Source organism: Cydia pomonella, chromosome 15 (assembly GCF_033807575.1).
Source record: "Cydia pomonella isolate Wapato2018A chromosome 15, ilCydPomo1, whole genome shotgun sequence".
In the NCBI taxonomy this organism is placed as follows: Eukaryota; Metazoa; Arthropoda; class Insecta; order Lepidoptera; family Tortricidae; genus Cydia; species Cydia pomonella.
Genome location: NC_084717.1, coordinates 13,724,716 through 13,744,506, shown reverse-complemented (window position 1 = coordinate 13,744,506; position 19,791 = coordinate 13,724,716). Strand labels below are relative to the sequence as shown.

General features: G+C 36.2%; 1 protein-coding gene across 7 annotated transcripts in view; it reads left to right on the top strand.

The window, feature by feature from the left end:
• The window catches only part of LOC133525931 (protein sprint), a 474,626-nt gene that overhangs the window by 338,139 nt on the left and 116,696 nt on the right, over positions 1–19,791 (top strand). The gene's annotated exons all lie outside the window — the stretch shown is intronic.

Here is a 19,791-nt window from a genome sequence, read left to right as displayed (position 1 = left end):
ATTTCCTCCCTCTTGGCGTGCCGTGGCTCCTGAATATTACTTTTATTAGCTGAAAACGTTTAACAAACATTGGTTTTGAAATCTAATAAGGATTGAATTTTATTTCAATAAAGGTTTAGATTACTTCAAACGCAATTTTGAACAAGAAAGTATATTAGTATGATTGTTTTTCAAATAGTCTTGGTTCATCACTTCCGATTTCATTTGAAAGAGAAAACTGATTGAATTCAATGCGTTCCATTTCACCTGCTTCAATTTACGCGACGCGATCGAAGATGGCGGAAGAATTATTGAGATGTTTACCGCAAGTTTTTATCTAATCGTAATCTTCATTATGTTTAATTCGCGGCGTGTCGGAACTTTGGCCATAATTCTTCCTCACTCAATTTGGGGCAGACTAAGTCGCTCGATAAGGCCCCGTCCAATAATCCGGCCGTAGTGCTAGGCCGTTTTGTCGCAGTAGACTTTCGAAATCAGTAGTCGTATCCTAACTTTAGTCTCGTCCATAATCGACCGCTTATATGGATGCAAATGTCTCGCAAATTAATGTAATAATCATAGTAAATTGTACTACCGATGCATTATATTGCAACGTGCGTTTTTTTTTTTTATTAAAGTCTACACCTGAGATACCTACATGTGAGGATACATTCAATTTGATACTTAACCGCAGTTACACAACTTTAAAATTACAATTTAGGTTGTCATTTTCACTGTTTTGCACTGGAATAGGATTTCGTACACCAAAAGTTGTCAAAACTATTAAGTACCTGATGATTACTCCAATTCTTGTTGTACTGTGCTTCCAGGCCATTTTATTAGGGGTTTATCGCGACATGATGCGTCGTCACTAGCACTGATGTTATCGCTCTGCTATTTAGCAGTATCCTTTAACGTAGTCGTTCGTTTACTTTCTGGACTTCGTTTGCTTCTTTATCTCTTATTCGGTTGTTTGGTAATTGCATTTCCTTAATCAAATGTTTGTAGTTTGAACCTTTAATATTATTTTTTATTGTACGTGTAAATAAGTGCCTAAATGTTACACACTTCACATGAAATTGACTCAGATGATCAAGCTGCTGCAAAATAAATTATCTAAATATAGACATACAAATTTTGCGCAAGTTTTTAATAGGAATTATATCCACTTCAAATCAAATAGGTACAATCATTGTACCTATTTGAATATATATATATATTTTTATAAAATTTGGTAAGGTAATATACAAATAATATCTTTAAAATTAACGTGTATTGAATTGCTATGCAACTGACCATAAGCGGCATATCGCATATAGACACATAAGGAGCAGATATCCCTCGAAAACTAGTGATGAGTTTTCCTGTATGTTCAATTACATTTTTATCCACCTTACAACAGTACTGACATGGTATATCTATTAACACATTACAAAGTTAAATTACTTAGTCTTCGAATTGAAATTCATCGCACTCAAGCATAATCCGGCCATGCAAGGTTGTTTCTCACCATTGTCTCGTGTTGAAGATAATTTGGCAACGCTTTGCATAAAAGGGAAATTCACTTTTTATCGCAGGTTCTCTGACTACATTGTGTGGTTGTAGATTTACGGCCCGATTCGAAGAATGAGATACGATCACAATAAGTTCTAGATTAGATAAGTTCTCATTTAGATATCGTTTGTATGTTGTATAATTGACAGAAGCAGCTCAATTCGGGCAACCAATGTCACTTTGACGTTAAAAATATAGTAGATAGATCTTATTGGGATCACAGTGGAATCAAAATAAAGTTTTATTTGTTTAGTTATCGATTTTTTTAAGATCTTTCCAAGATCTTAAACGTATCTTAATCATTCTTCGAATTGGGCCGTTAGTGTCTGTCTTCCTCGTTTCATTTTACGCATTGGGTTCAAAATGTTGGACAGCTAAATTCGTGCAAAACCTTTTACTGTACTTTTGAAAACTTTATTGAGTATTCTTTTGTTGTTTTAATAAGATTCGTACCTCAATTCAAACCTCTAACATAATCTCAAATATTCAATAAATGTGATTGTTTATTGTAGGTTATAAAAAATAGATAATATTCAATTCATTTTTGACCCTTAAAAGCGCAAATATCGTCAAATTACTTTATATAGGTACTGGCCTGACGAAGGTAGCTGATACATAAGTAATTTGGCAACGGAAAGTTTAAAGGGTGTAGCAGGATAGCCTAGGAAAAACTGCCCCCAGCGATTTTGGGCCGAAACTGTAATCAAACGATGCCTTTTGGGGAGGTTATACTCTGCACAAAGTTTCATCCCTCTGTTACCCCCTGGGGGTGAAAAACACCCGATTAACCCCAAAACTGTTTTAATTATTTTTTCCTAAACTATGAAAGTGACGAATTTCAAATTTCGTACAAATATTAATAAGACTAAAAGCTATGTGCTAAAAAAATATTAACCCCCTAACCATTGAAATTCTTGTAAAAAAAACAAAAATAAAAAAAGAATCAACCTGTATATCAAGTTTGGCTCATGGTACCACACCATTTTTTTTTTCAAAAATGAACCAGTTTATATTCTACATGATACAAAAGTTTCATGGACCTACTCCAGAAGGAACATTGCGAAATTAATATGTATTGGCTCTTTGGTGCGTACTATTCATTGAACTCCCACTAAGAGCCTTGCATTATTAATAAACAATGGCTTGCGATCGGACCGCTGGCGCTGCTCGTGCCCGATTTGAAAAAGGTGGGGATAAAGAAGTATGAATCAAACTCATTTGTATTTATAAAAACATTTTTAGGGTTCCGTAGTCAACTAGGAACCCTTATAGTTTCGCCATGTCCGCCTGCCTGTCTGTCTGTCTGTCTGTCCGAGGCTTTGCTCCGTGATCGTTAGTGCTAGAATGCTGAAATTTGGCATGGATATATAAACCAATAAAGCCGACAAAGTCGTACAATAAAATCTAAAAATTTAATTTTTTTGAGGGTACCTCCCTTACACGTAAAGTGGGGGTGAATTTTTGTTTTTTGCTTCAATCCTACAGTGTGGGGTATCGTTGGAAAGGTATTTCAAAACTAATAGGGGTCTTCAACAAACATTTTTTGATTAAAAGAAAATATTCGGAGATAATCGCTCCGAAAGAAAAAAAAATGTGTCCCCCCCCTCTAACTTTTGAACCATAGGTCCAAAAAAAATTAAAAAAATCGTGGAAGTAGAGCTTAAGAAAGACATTAAATGAAAACTATAGCGGACATGATCAGTTTAGCTGTTTTTGAGTTATCGCAAAAAGTTTCCCCTTCATAGTAAAAAGACATACTTTAATTAGGTACTGATTATGCAAATTTGCCTATTTGTTTAACTCACGTGAAAGGTACCGTTTCATCCCTTGGTTAACAATTTACTATACTTTAAGCTCCAGTTTAGCTTATTGTGACGGAAGAGTAACTACGGAACCCTACACTGAGCGTGGCCCGACATGCTCTCGGCCGGTTTTTTTAAATTATTTTGTTTTCGGGTCCGAGACGTTGCGTATTAAGCATGATACGAGTATAATGATTAGTAGCTACGAAATAGTACGTTTATTTTAATTTCGCAATGTTCCTTCTGGAGTAGGTCCATGAAACTTTTATATAATATAGAATATAAATTGGTACATTTTTGAAAAAAAAAATGGTGTGTGTACCATGAGCCAAACTTGAGATCCATGTACAAATGAGTTTGATTCATACTTCTTTATCCCCACCTTTTTCAAATCGGGCACGAGCAGCGGTCCGATCGCAAGCCATTGTTTATTAATAATGCAAGGCTCTTAGTGGGAGTTCAATGAATAGTACGCACCAAAGAGCCAATACATATTAATTTCGCAATGTTCCTTCTGGAGTAGGTCCATGAAACTTTTGTATCATGTAGAATATAAACTGGTTCATTTTTGAAAAAAAAAATGGTGTGGTACCATGAGCCAAACTTGATATACAGGGTGATTCTTTTTTTATTTTTGTTTTTTTTACAAGAATTTAAATGGTTAGGGGGTTAATATTTTTTTTGCACATAGCTTTTAGTCTTATTAATATTTGTACAAAATTTTAAATTCGTCACTTTCATAGTTTAGGAAAAAATAATTAAAACAGTTTTGGGGTTAATCGGGTGTTTTTCACCCCCAGGAGGTAACAGAGGGATGAAACTTTGTGCAGAGTATAACCTCCCCAAAAGGCATCGTTTGATTACAGTTTCGGCCCAAAATCGCTGGGGGCAGTTTTTCCTAGGCTATCCTGCTACACCCTTTCCTATCACAAGGCGATTCCATTGTTTACTCAATGATGATGGTCATAGACAGAAACCGCAATTGTGTTAAATAATACTGACACGAATTGCTACCAACAACTCAAGCGCATTTCGCAACCGTGTGACTCATGACATGACTGATGGTCGAAACCAATAAAGATCCGTATGCAAAACCGAGGCAATGACCTAATTCTGCATTGTATTTTGAGCTTTCTTGATATTACAAGTATGGATTTAAGCCTGTACCGGTGTTTAACAGGTAATCTTCGTACATATTTTTCTTTGTACATTCAAATTTTATAATTTTTGTGAATCTTGTAGATTCTTTACATGACCGAGATTAAAAATTGACCGTAAAAAATATTATGGTACAAAAAAGTATTATTTGGTAGTAAGCCAAACTTTAAAGTCGTTATAAAGCTTAATTGGCGAGTTTTATCAGAATTTTTCTAAAAAAAACTGCCTTATACTTTCTCTATCTTGAGCCGCCGTGAAGACAAGTCGAATCGGCCTCCAGAATGATTGAACACTCAATCATACCAGAGAAAGTGGTTGTCAGGAATTGCTTGAAGGTTTATTCGGTTTATTGATTCCATAAAATACGGATTGCGGCACCGGCATTATGTAAAACGATTCAGTAAATCTCAGTCATATTTGACGTTATGTTCGTCTTTGGATCGACACGCAACGGAAACGTGCGATGAGTCACTTCACTACGAATTAAATAATAGAAACATCGAAATTAATGACTGGGGCCTATTTCACCATGGTGACAATTGTGACCTGACAGTGACAATTCGCAGTCAGTGTCAGGTGTCAAGTTGTCAAAGATATTGTGAATAAAGGATCGTCGACACCGCTGTTCAAAAGACGTTGACTCAAAGGAAATTAACAAAAGCGCAACGCATAAAATACGTATACGCTGCATCAAGTTCCGATGTGATTGGTCTTTTACTTGGAGGTGTACGTATTTGCAAAATACACTAAAGAAAGAAAATTAATTGCTTTTAGAAAGAAAGAGAAGAGAGAGAGAGAGAGAAATTGCATCTATGATAAAAAAAAATCAGCTTCTCGTTAAAATTCGAAAACGAAAACTATTCGATATAACGGTATCCACAGTCCGAGTTATCAAGATTAAAATACGTCATGTCATATTCCTTACGGGTTTCCTAACATTTGACAAGTTTGGAGAAGTTAAAGTCCAGCGGTAACAAGTGTCGTCCAGTTGAAAAAGGTTCTTTCGAGAGATGTACACTTACGTCTCGACGCGTCGATTTTCAATATACATCATGGTTAAGAACAGCGCAAGCGCCATCGCGTTAAGGTCACTTTTCTTGAAAAGAGGCACATATTTCCCGCCCGCCATATTTAATCGGGCACCGACAAAAGGTCGCCGAGGAAATAATTTTCTTCCGCATAGACAGGACGTCTTACTATTGTGAAAGGATTTCAAAGACCCTTTTCAATGTGAACAAGTTTTTAAAAAGGTACCTAATGTGCTCATAGGGTTGATAAACTTGAATACATTTACCTCGAGACTTAAGTATTGCAGCTATGAATCAAATGTTATATTAGTACATATTTATTTATTTAAAATATTACAAATTTTTATTTAAAAACAGACTTAATTTTAACGTATCGCAATAATTTTAGCAGAAATCGAATATTTTATTTAGTTGGAATACAGTTACTAAAAAGTGAAAATTTGCATTATGTTCACATGATTTCGTAATAATATAAAATGAAAGGAAGGATTAGTAGTAAAGTTAGGGTACGTGTTATTATGAAGCTTTATTCTTCCAGCCAGATTACTCCAGCTAATTACGAATATGATTGTAGCCTAATCCAAACCAAATCGAATTCTAATTTCAGAATAACGTGGCGCGTCGCGTTTAGTCTGATATTAATACTGTGCCAATTATTAATCCTACCTATAAATGCCAACACGTTTAATTTCCATAGTAAGTACTAATAAAGTATAATAATCCTTTCGAACATTACTCGCCTTTATTAGTCGGAATAAAGTTTTCATTTTATTTTAAGTTAAGCAAACACATTCTTCTGGGTGAAGTTTAATTACGAATATGGCTTTAATTAAGAGACTTATTATGAGTGCTTTTACGGGGAACATAATATTTACATTCACGAAACGCCGCAAAGTAAAATGGATAAAAACCGTAACACAATACCGTTGCAAAGTAAGCACTCGCGTAGCTTATTCGTCCCAATTTACGTATATCGTCACAAAAGATCGACACCTGAAGGTAATGTTGACTCAGTAAATAACGTTGCAAATAACGAAATTCGGTATGCTTTTATATTGAATATCCGGGAGGCTGACGCGGCCTCATTGTTTATTCGGGACGCGTGGCGGGGCATAAATATCCCTGTCCTCCTCATTACAATAACTTGGGCCTGTTATGGACATCCCCGGAGCCAGAAGCGGATGCTTGCCATTGGTTGTATTGGGCTGAGTCGAGATCGCAAGATTACCGTTATAACCTGACCTTAGGACCCGTTATAACTATGAGTTGAAGGAGAACGTAGTTACGTTGGATTCTGAGTTTGTGACTCACTTGGTCTAGGAGAGCGATTGGAACGAAACCTCTGATCCCGTGGGATGTCAATCACTTAGATAATGGAATTCTAGAACGATGGCGATGTTAATTATTTACAGGTGAGGACGTGTTATTCATTCATAACTCAGTTTGCATACTTTTGTAGAATTTGAGAGACATAATTCCGTTTCCTTGTGTCGACAGCCCGTTGGTCGTGTACAATATTCCGCCATCTATCTATGTAGGGTTTGGGTATGAAAATCTACTTTTATTTATTTATTTAAATTTTATTGCACACATAAAGAAAAATGTACAAATGACGAACTTAATGCCAAAAGGCATTCTCTACCAGTCAACCATTGGGTCAAACAGAGACATTTGTGTATGTTGGTGGAGGAAAAAATAATAACAAATAATAAGGAAAAAATTAAACGTGTGTCAATTAAGTGAAGTCAAATAATATTAAAAATATACATATAAATACTACTACTTATATAATGTATAAAAGATAGACTAATACATATAATTATGTACATATACATGATGGTGAACCTTATATAAGTTCTTCTGACAGAAGATGCTTGCGAAGTAGTCGTTTGAAAAGGGGTTTGCTTGGGGCTTGTCGAATAAAGAGAGGGAGGGAATTCCAGAGACGGATTGCCTCAACGGCGAAAGATTTATATTTTTTATTTTATTTATATTTTTTTAATTGGCAAAGTCTTGCGGATCTAAATTAAATGATAAAATAATAAAACAAACCTATGATGGAATTTATTTAGGTTTGAAATTAGTTTAATAGAATGTGGAGTACGAAATATGAAAATAAAAGACCCGTTTCTCTTAAAAGTTGTGCAGTAAGGTTCACCCCTTTTTCGGAAAACAGGCACGGCTTTGTGCATCTAAAGAAGTAGATCCCTTAACAGTTAGTAAATAAGTGCAGTCGAATTCGGCGTTACAAAGTCGATATCCATGCAGCTGGAAGCCACACGGTCTGGCGAGCACGCAGTGGACGTGGGCTTGATACCAAGCAACTCTGTGTTACACGGATATTGTGGAGTTACCGAATGCATATGAGTCGAACGATTAGGTGAACCAGTTTAACCTTTTGAACGCCGTGCATATCGTTCGCGGCGCGTATCGTGAACCTGGTCGGGTGTTGGAAAGCACGAAGGTTGATATTGGGCTGTAACCTCGCGCGTCAGTTGATGTATATGACGGTCAAAGGGTTAGGAGATCGGACCACCAGTTAGTTAAGTACCTAGTACTCCGTCAGTAGGTGTCGACACGTTACAGTTCGACTTACCATTTGTGGCTAGATCCGTCTGACTATTTACCTTAACCTTTATAAAGCATAAGGGTGTCAGAACTTATGAAAAATTTAATCCTTTCACTTTCAAATAAAGTTCAAAATCAAGTGGGAAACATATTCCCTATGCCATATAAAAAAGGCTTAAGGGAAATCTGCCAGCATAAATTTCACGTCATTTTGTTATGATATGCAGGGATTTGTCTTATTTCTAGGCTAATATGAAAATGTCTGTCTTGCGGCTGATCTATACGGGCTTGCGTCTGATCAAACAAAAATATGTAATTTAATTCCTATAAATTGTTAACATAAACAGACTATTTACCTACTGACTGCAAAGATAATGCCATAATGCTTTTTTTATATTTCAATACCCAGAAATTACGTCATGTCTTGTCGTATTAACAAAAGTTAAACAGGTGTATTTATTTATTAAGTATACTGTACTGAAAAAAAGTAACGAGGGGTGAAAATAAGTTCAAAACGGTTTGTTTTAAAATACTGCACTTTAAACTAGCCCGAACACAGGACACACTGTCGTGTGTCTAGAATTCAATTTCTGAAACCTTTTGTTTCATCATATCTTCAGACTCACCTATCGATGGTAATAACACCCCACTGCACTGCACTTGTTTGTTATGCTAATTGGCCTGATTTGCACAATAAAACAAGTGAAATGTCCTAACAAGCACAAAGTGATGCGTGTGTTAACTCGCCATAATTGTTCGAACTGCTAACGTCAGTAAATTGTGCTTGCATGCTTTAAAAACTCGGCATAGGTCATACACTATTGTTTTACGTCCATAGGGAATATTACGCGAAACTCTGCGTAGGGGGCGCCACTACCACAATCCATCACAATCTGAGGGTCTACCGTGAAACAAGAAAATCGAATTTTCGTAATCTAACCTCTATCACTCTTCCATATTCGAACGATAAAGAGGCAGATAACTAAATTTCAATTTACGCGTTTCCCAGTAGACCCTGGATGTCGTTCGATACCTTCCTAACGGGAGGTATGAGTGGCCGTTTCCGCCGTCAGGCTGCTACGGCTGTAGAATATAATAGAAAAGCTGGCGTGTGAAGTAGACCCTTAAACCGCCTTGATGCATCAATGTCATATTTTATTATCTGTGAAAACTTGTCAAAAAATAGTTTTAAGGCACAGTATGTATAAGTTACTCTATGGTTTACGATGGGTGCTAGTGCTGCAATCTGGCGGCAGAACATTGCAGTAATACCCCCTATTTTAATATCATATCGCATGTAGATTTTTACAGAAACAGTTATCACTATTTGTTTTGCTTTTCTCCACTGCATGATTCGAATCTTAGTCTATTCAGCAATGGTAGGATTTTCATAGAACTCGATACCCACTTAGTTGTCCAATTAGAGAGAACTGGCCAAGTTTAAAGAAAACCAACTAAATATCCGGCTTGCCCTAATGTTCGACGCCGCCGTTGCTATATCATATCCAGTGAGCTAATAGTTCGGAAATAAATCTATAAACGGAAATTACGCATTGTAAATGATTGAGAAATTATCGCTTTGCTTTTAAAGTAAACACTCAAGAGCAATCGAGTAAGTAGTCAAATATAATATAGAAACGAAGTGCCCAGTATACTTTGCTCTCGAGAGTAGTTAAAATTTATTCTGCACTTCATTGATGATGATGACTGTTAATTAAATGGCGCGTGGCGCTACGAGTACTAAATGTGACGTTATCTATGAAAAGGGACCTTATTGTCGATGGCGCTTCCGCCGTTATAAACGATGGTCCGATACAAATACAACGCTGCGCGACGCAGTGCGTCGTAAGCGCCATCGACAATAAGGTTCCTTTTCATAGATAATGCTACAAATGTGCCATTCCAATCGCACGCCGAGAACGTGTGAGTTAGAGCTAGTTGCACCAACCATGCACCATTAGCAGACTGTTCCACGTCATTCATCAGTGAACTATAGATCGTGTCATTCACGAAAACGCGTGCCTTGACTCGTAATGCCATGTTATTAGAGGTTAGATTTGACAGATCTGCGCAGATCTCTTCTCCTTCCTGCCCTTATCCCAGATGACACGATCTATATGAAACCTGTCCTAGAATAAAATTTTGCGAACAATTTAACGATTTAACGACGGACGGTTTGGTGCCAGTGGTCCAACCGACCCTTAATCTTTCACGCAAATGCGTATAATTATTATAGATTTCAAAGTTTCGTTAAACTGGTTAACCCAAGAAGCTCACACTCATGCATCCAATGAAAATATGCATTCCTTGCTTTTGGTATGGCTACCATCCGTCACCCTTATTACCTAGGCAATATAGACGTCACTACCCCCTAGGCCCGACCGGTCGTTTAATACAGCAAGCGTGAGTAGATATGCGTCCATTTCGCTGTCCGCAATTGAACCGTTCATTCACTGTCCATGACGCTGCTAATTGTAACAAACTGTTCCTTTAAATTGTCTCGATGGATGCCCCACTTAAACGCTGAAATACCAGCTTTTAACGAGCCCATTCTGTCAAGCGGCTTTTGAAAAGCGAAACGTTTTCACGCGAAAATTGACCGGCAAATGAGGAATGATTGACCACTATTGTCTGGTAAAAGTATACTATTTTATTTTTTGTTACATAAACTCGAACTGGTATATTATTTGCGACTTTCAGTTTTAGCGTATTATATTGTTGTTTACTTTAGTTCGCTACTAAAGCAATCTATGAGAATAGATTTGATTGAGTGAACATTCTTGGAACATTTTCCTAGTAACCTCAAGCTCCGTAATGACGTTGGGTAATCAAGTTGTTCGAACGAAGGTTGGAGGCACGTTTGATAAGGTCTTCGTAAGTAAGTAATAACGTTATTTGTGAAAAGTGAATTACTTGCGAACACTGATACTTGCGCTAAGACTGAGTCAGACGTAGTCGTCGCACTAGTAGGGTTTCCGTCTGCCGTCTGATTTGTGTGGTGACTCATCATCATATTCTTCAGGGTATTGTACCTATATATTTGAAGTGCACACGATACCTTACTAGTATGCGTGAATTAATACTTTGTCACTGTTTATATCATAGATTTAGGTACCTAGTAAAAGTAATGCTCTGATGTTAACAATGCCATATTTTTGAGTATAGCAAGAAATTCGAGTGTGATTTTAAGAGAGTTCCTGTTCAATCTATTAAAAAACGATAACCGTACAAAAACGAGAAGATTGAAGCAAAAACCGTTTCAAGCTGTTTCATAAACCGATCGGAATCCGGACATGCAAACGAAACAATAGGCGCCAGAGCTGCTGGTACGGCAGGTCAATCAAAAGATAAAGGCTTTAGGCCTCGACCCTTAATTAAGAGCCGATCTAAGCGGATTGACACTGCCCGATTATTACTGCGCACAATGTCCGTAATTCTGTATCAATAGACCGTAATGGGTTTGGTTTGGGAGATGTAGCATCGTGTCTAAACTATATGTATGAGTCACAATTAGATAAGTCAATATAATATATTATTTGGTTTTGTTTTTGGGATTGTGATTTAGACAGAAGTTTCTAGTTTTGTAGTAGTAGTACAGAAGTTTATAATCGTGTTATTTAAATGTACGAGTTGAAACCCGGCGATGCGTCAGTCATGTCGATCTGTTATAATTTCGACCCCGACTGCAGGATGGTAGCACCACTAGCGCCATATGCAGTTGGTTCTGAGTTGAGTTGAGAGTGAGGAAATACTGATCTGCGGTTGGGCGACACGTTGCGTCGCGTCGCTAGCTTGGTGTCGCTAAAATAGAAATATATAGAAACCAGTCGTGTCATTGTTTTCGACGCGCATTAGGTAATCAGACGCTTCCACTTCAAAACTTATGTCTAAAATGCAGTTAAACAGACGAGGAATACTTAAGTTAAACGTATATCCTAACAAGTACCTCTAAAGTAACCCTTACGCACGTTATACGGACTGGGGAGTCACCAAGGCAACAGCCTGCTGGAATATTCGCAGGACGTCAAATTCACAGTATTTATTGCAATTATCTCCGCTTTCCAGTCTACTGGGTAGTCTACATAGATCATAGGGTTGTGGAGCGTGAACAACGAAAATTCAATCACCGGTGTTAATTAAAATAGTTGAGGAATTTTCGACAGACAGACGAATCTGTAGTAAAGTTCGGCTAGGATATTGGAATTTTAAGTTCTAGACATGCAAAAATCGAACTAAATAGGATACACAATTATTAGTTACCTACTAAAATTGTAAAATAACGGTTATAATATTAGTTAGGCAAATAATATTTTGAGAATTGTCAAATACCTAAGAACGGTTATTTTAATAGCAACGTTCGCAGACGTTTCTTCTTCTTAAAAATAACGGTTATTTTGTTCTTTTAGAACTCGCAGGAAGCAGTAAAAGTAGAGATTTGTTGTGACATCTATTGACTATTGACCATAGCCAAATAATACGAGAAAAACAACTAACTGTTATCTCTAAATGAGGATTAGGAAAGAATTAGGCAAATCGGAATAGGTAATCAGTGGAATATATTTGCTACAAATACTTGAGGTAAATTGGCGGAAAGGAAGCTTAATAAGTATTGATGTGAAGCTGGCACTAAGCCAGCGAAAAACGATTCTAACTTGAATATTCCTTTTTCTTACGAAGCACGGTAGGTATAGGTCCACGATCACCCATAATTTTTATTAATTTCAAGCTCACTGTGCACTGGTTTGCTTGAGACTAACACAAAGTGAGCAACTGGAATAACACATTAAACCACAAAAGACAGCCAGTCTAGTAAAAGACAGTGAGTACTTAAGCTACGTTTAGACATACAATATTTCCTGCCAGGCGGTTCTTGCAGGCATACGACGTTTTTCTGGTAGCAGGATATTTAGATAAGAAATCTGGAATAAATTGATTGTATAACACTAATCTTTTATCGTTCGGCGGAGTACAAAATTTGACGTAATTTCATGACTTCAAAGTCTTTAAACCTTGATGAAGTTCGATAGAAATACTCTATATAATCCATTTATTCTCGAAAACTGTAACTACAAATGAAAAAAAAAAAAAACTATGTTTCGTAGAACAACTAAAATAAAAAGCTACTTTTAATTTTGAATTAAAACAAATAATATTACTTAGGAAAGTAATATTATTTGTTTTAATTAGTTTGGATTTCCGCAAAGTAACGCCTGATTCCATTCATGATTCCGAACAATCAACTTGTAAACATGTAAATAAAATGCTGATAATTTTAAACTTGTTGAATTACGAAATACATGAGACCAACGTAGTTATGATTTTGTGGAAATCGCGATACTCACTGAAAAACCTCTGATTACAGGCACTGAATAATCCACTATAAGCTCAAAAGAATAATTTCCATATAATCGATCGCCGTTAAATCCGTTAAATTGAAAATGTTTTTGTTTTGCCACCGGGAGATTTTGCTTTTATTGGATCCCTTGTTTGTGCTCTTTCGCCTGCGGGGCTAATTTTGAGAGCCGATCAAATTACCCCTTATACACCAATCGACAGAGAAACTCATAAATAATAATAATAAAAACCCTAGCCAGGCTACTGTCTTAGCCATGTTAATCTTTTTTGGGTTTACATGCACGACCGGCCACGACGTTGTGTTGCCCTAGTGGTGTTTTTAGGTTTTTGTGTTAGGTTTATATTTTCAAATTTAAGTGTTTTTATGTAAGGGTGTAAGTTATTATAGTTCTACTAACAACAATATGTATCACCTGGTGGTATCAAATTAAACGAATTTTATTTATTTTTATATTAAATGTTTCTAAGTTTGTACGAATTTGGGCATACATTATTATAATATCATGGGAATTATTGCCTAAAATTAAGTTCTAATAATTTATTTTTTACCTAACTAGTAATCCTATATATTGATTTAAACCAACACGATTTTCATTCATAGTTTTAAAACGAATACGGGACTTACTTAGTGACAACCCTAGCGTAGGGTAGTTCGCAAAATCCGCGCAGCAAGATGTTGATACAATTCCTCTCCAGTCTGCCTGTGACCACGAGCGTCACGTCACGTTCGAAACGTCAGGCCCTATGATAAACGTAAGTTTACGCGATTAAGTCCCGTATTAGTTTTAAAACTAGTAATGCTATATCCAAATGTTTAAATATTTAAAGAAGATAGTCTATCTTCTTTCTTAAAAATTTTAAGCTTTATGCGGTATCTTGTCTAATAAGTATCTACTATCCTATTTTTAATTGACGCCTGTTCGATGCGCTGCTTGGGGTACAAAGCCTTTTGGCTTAAGGCAATTTGTTAAAAGATAAATGAGAGAATGCGGTGTAGCCGGAAATTTGTTTTTTTTTTGTCCCCGATGAGACGAAAATCGCTAAGATCGCGGCGTTATTAGCAAGAAGCTGTCGCAAATATTTATTTTTTCAGACATTTGCTAGAAATCGAATGCCGTTAATAACTTTGATGGTGTCATTAGCATCTGATTTTGATACAAAGAAAAAACCTAAAGTAGAGAGAACAACAAGACAAAAAGAGTTATAAGTACGGTCCGTAGCAAAAGTAGCTAAGCGGGTGAGGTGTTCACATGCACTTATTCACTAACAATAAAGTTGCGTCTAGATCATTTTTAGCACCTCGCCCGCTTACAAACTGCTGCTGACCGTATCAGTAACTTACTCTCATAAATCACATAAATGTTATAGAATTAAGGCCGTGTATCTACGACAAATTTATAGCACGATATTTTTTACCCTTGACGGTACATTTGTTTTTGACATTCGCGTAATACAATTGTGTCGAGAGTAAAAGCAATACAAGTACACATTACGGAATATCGAGGCGATCCAATAAAACGCCTCTCCGATACGAAGCCAGTCAGACGGGCTTTACAGCATTGTTATTGTCAATTGAACCTAAGTGCAGACGACATTAAGTCTATTTTCTGGTAAATTGGCTTAGATTCAGTCCATATTAGGTCACCGAACGCTTCGGGCCGGCTACCGTAAAACATTTCGACTGATTGCTTTCTTAACCTATGTTACTTCTTCTTATACTGTATTTTAAATTGAGCTTTATGTTGTATAAATAAAGTTGCTTTTAGAACCAAATGTTTAAATAAAATACGAGGTTGTTAAATTTTCGGTCTTTTTTTATTTTGTCTTATCGTCGATCGCTATTTAATTGAGGACAAACTAATCTGATACTGTTGTCCATGTTCTATGTCAATTGGGACTTTTCGTAAGGTTTAAAAGACAAAGGAATTGTTTTATTTTGTAACACGGATACATTTTTTATATTTTTCACTCATCTGATTGATTGCTTACTGCTCTCCTTGATTACAATACTTTTGCTGGTAACCTAAAAGCTTCTTTAGCAGTAACTACTTATATGTATAACAATATAAACGTTAAATTTCGGTATGCCTGCAGAAAAGTAATAGGTAGGTAGCTTATGCATGTTTATTAATTACATGATTATCTGCTTTCAACCACTATTCGCATATACGGACATGTATTGCCTGTCTCGCATCACCAAACGGCCTCAAAATATTTTCACACGTTGTAAATTATATGCACGCATGTCATTAGTCAATCTTCTCAAATTACTTCATGTACGCACCAGTAAATGTAAATCGGACATAGCAGTTAATGTTTCCGATAGCATATTATCGTGTCTAGGGTTACCTCCGGATCGGATAACCACTGCTTGACGGCTATATTCCCTGGACAACCCTAACAGCCCGCCCTCTTATTACGTGGAATTTAATAAACATAGTCCGCCGGCATAGTACAAGTATGACTACCAGTATATTATTTCTCATTACATTAAATTCCTGCTAGGGAACAAGACAAATTATTTTATTAAATATTTTTACAATAACAATATACATAATGGATGTATACAGAGGTATTACTATAACCAGCTATAAATTAAATGTGAGGAGGAAGACCATCAGGTAAGACCGTCTACAAGCTCTTTCGTCGGTTCTAACCCTTGCGTTTGTACACATATTCCAACAGGAGAAAGGAGAAGGTCGGTAGAGCAGAAGGAGCTGAACTTTTCCTTGCTGACAGTGTCTTAGCGAAGAATGTACACAAATTATACGAGAGTTCTTGTCCTTTAACGGTCTTCTCCACATTGATCTTACCACATTTTGTAACATCTGTTCATCGCGTTAAGCTAAGCCGTTATGTCGAGATACTGACTTTTATAATTGAGCTGCGACGCCAGTGCATGCAGTGTTACTAAATTGTTTGCATTGCGTCGAGTAGGCTCTGATTGAAATTCCTAATGGGTTATCTGTAACTATGTAATATGTTGTGTTGAAATATTGCTTACTCAGCGTGTATACATAATATGATAGTAATATTATGCTTTAGGTGTGGTTTGGACACCTACTATTTACACTAACCAGAATTTAGCTAGCTATTCGGAGTGACAATAATTATCACATCATCATTGTAATGTCACCTCTTTTCGTATATTTGTGTCTATAACTAGATCAACAGCATAATTACAATAAAAACGATTTAAATTATGTCATATTTGTATATTTGTTTCTCTAATTATTGTGTATTCTATTCATTGAGAAACTCTGTGTTCCTAGCAACCATACCTCTGCTAGTACTTAAGAATTATGAATGAAAATTTACATAGTATATGTACCTATGAACCAGTTACTATTGAATCACTGAAATTCCTAAACAAGAACCCAGCCCCTTTAGGTCACTTTGTGCAATCCGTAGCCAGCTTTCGGCTAAAACCTTTTATATTGATAAAGCCTACTCTCAGAATGGAGTGGAAAGTTGATTCGGTTTGCCGTATTATGTATTATTCCGTGTTTCCATTGTTCATGGTTACACGGATGTTGTCTGTTTGTTGGCCCAGTGTGAGAAAATAAACAATACTTTTAGTTATTTATGCTTGACATCAAACATGCATGTAAGTACACTTACTGACAGGGTTTCCATTAAATGGGGAACGCTTCATTTGCTTCTCTTTTAATTTGTCATAAACTCATTTTGTGTGATCAGTTAAGTTTGAAGTTTTTAGTGCTAAACAACTAAAAATTGGCTTTTCTAGGAGCAGAAAAGCTTCTTACTTTTATAATAAAGTCTTTCTATAAAAGGAGTATAAAAGAGAGGCCTTAATAGGCATTGCAATTAAAATTCGAAATCGATTTTCTTCCTTTCCTTCAAGCTATTGTGCTTGATCTCAATAACTTCCGATGTTGTCTTCCAGCCAGTTGGTAAGGAAGGCGGCGAAGTTGTCTCGCCATCTCGGCCATACCCAAACCTACGTCGTCCACGCCCTCCTTGCGTTCTAAGAGAATAGAAGAATAGAATATTATGACGGAAGGAAGTGGAAACAAACTTGTGCCTTCCCTGTCCCCCGAGCATTACCGAATGCGTTCCGCAGAGGAATCCAATATCTGTTCACAATAATGAAATTGCAGTATGAATGCTGCCGTGATTTTGATTATTGAATCACGGTTCATATTTTGCAAATTGATATTGCCGGTTTTCTCTTCGATGTGGTGATTCTGTTTATTTTACTGTTGCCGCAAATGGAAAGAGGATTGGGCTGATGAGTATCGGTTTTTAAATTATTCTTATGTAAGTGTATTGTCCTTTCACTTAAAAGTTTACTTATGTTTTTATAACATTTACTGTGGAATAAAATAAACATAATTGTTATGCAAAACCATTAAAACCCGAATACTTACATCTCTTTGTTCTTAAGATACGTTTTAATTATAATTGCTCTTACTCATACTATCTCTTTGGAATCTCTCAATCACCAAACCAATAACAGACCACATAAAGATTTGGCCTAATTTATATAATAATTATTGACCATTCATTTTTTCCTGATGTTTCATATTATTTTCACGTACTGTATTACCAAATTTACTTCAAAACCTCAAATAGTCATATCGCCAACAGGTTCACGGAATCGGTTCACGTACTTAGTCACGTCTCACCACATTGGGGTCGAGGCATCAAGGATCGAACCCGGAACCACGTGGGCGGGAGCCGTTGCTCGACACGTTTAACGCCTACTGAACCCTAATTAGAATCCATTGAGCACAATGAGGTCTTTCTTGACTCTATTCAACGTGTTAATGCAAAATAAATATGGTCTATACCGGCCGACAATGTTTGTTTTTTAACGAATTTCTCCTACTTAAGCATTTCTGAAGGTCGATTGGGTTCAGTAACCATTTTCATCTTTAATATGTTTTTTCTGATTGTTAATGTACTGTTGTCTATTTAAAATTAATACTTACTATACTTACAGCAAACTGCCTGCTTCCTCGCTTTGACAAATAAAAACCTAATGAATAGAATCAGGCGTTACTTTGCCGAAATCCATACTCACAGCCTCCCACCGCAAAAATAACATTAATTGCATGTAAAAATTCGCAAGTATAACGGGTTAGCACTGATTGAGTAGCACGTTATGTTTTCGCGGATTAGCAAAGTAATATTTTTTGTTTTATTTAAATAAAAACCTACTATTACAGTTAATTTCTTGTATCTCTAACACAACTATTAAGTACTTATAGATTACAATAAACCAAGTTTGTTTCAAATAATAGACATACCAAACGTGGTTGCATTGGCTTCCTTTTGCTATTATCTAGAAACAATTGCCTATCGTCATAGTTTCATAAACATCTTCAACATAATATGCTCGCAATAACAAACTATCATACTATACAAAGACCGGGAAATAAGGGATTTCCGAGTTTGTTAACGTAAATCAGGCAGGTAAATCACTGCTGTCATAATATGGTCTGACGATCGTATTATTTAGAAATAAACTCTAACTGTTAGGTACCTATCGTGCATAAGCGGCCTTTAATTTTTTTTTTACTAAATTAAGCTAAAATTCACGGTGTTAAAAATACTCCAGCTTTTAAGGCGGTGCGATAAGTTATATGTATGGAGTGACCGTCTTCAACACACAAAAGAGCCGCTATCACGTATGAAATTAACATACTGTAATCTGATACACGATACACGCACCGTATTCTATCATGCCACTATAACGGTATCTGTCCATATGTAGTTAGACATAGCTATAACACACAGACATAATACACATGCTTTTTAAATCTATGACTATAACATATCATCTGCGAACACTTGCGGTATAATATAGTCCTAAGTGTAATTACATCTTAAAAATACGTACTTAGTTCGTTTCGATACCTCCTAAGTATACTGAGGCAAGTGACAATTTTATGATTTTACGTTTTTTACATTTATGATCAAAGTGCCAATATTTACCTTCCACTGAAATTTCATGCGGATTTCGTATTAGGTTTGGAAATAAAGTGACGTATATGAATGCAACTAACATCATTTTATATACTAGAACATTGTGTACTGAGGCAAGTCACTTGTACCACAATACGCGGTACAGTTAACACGGAGGTGAGTAAAAAAAGTGTGACATTCTGATATAACTCACCCGTCTACGTGGTAAAAAAAACTGATAGTAAAAATTTTAACTAAATTTTTTGATAAATTTGAAATGTTTTGATAGTTTACCTCCTAAGTATACTGAGGCAAGTGACAATTTTATGATTTTACGTTTTTTACATTTATGTTCAAAGTGCCAATATTTACCTTCCACTGAAATTTCATGCGGATTTCGTATTAGGTTTGGAAAT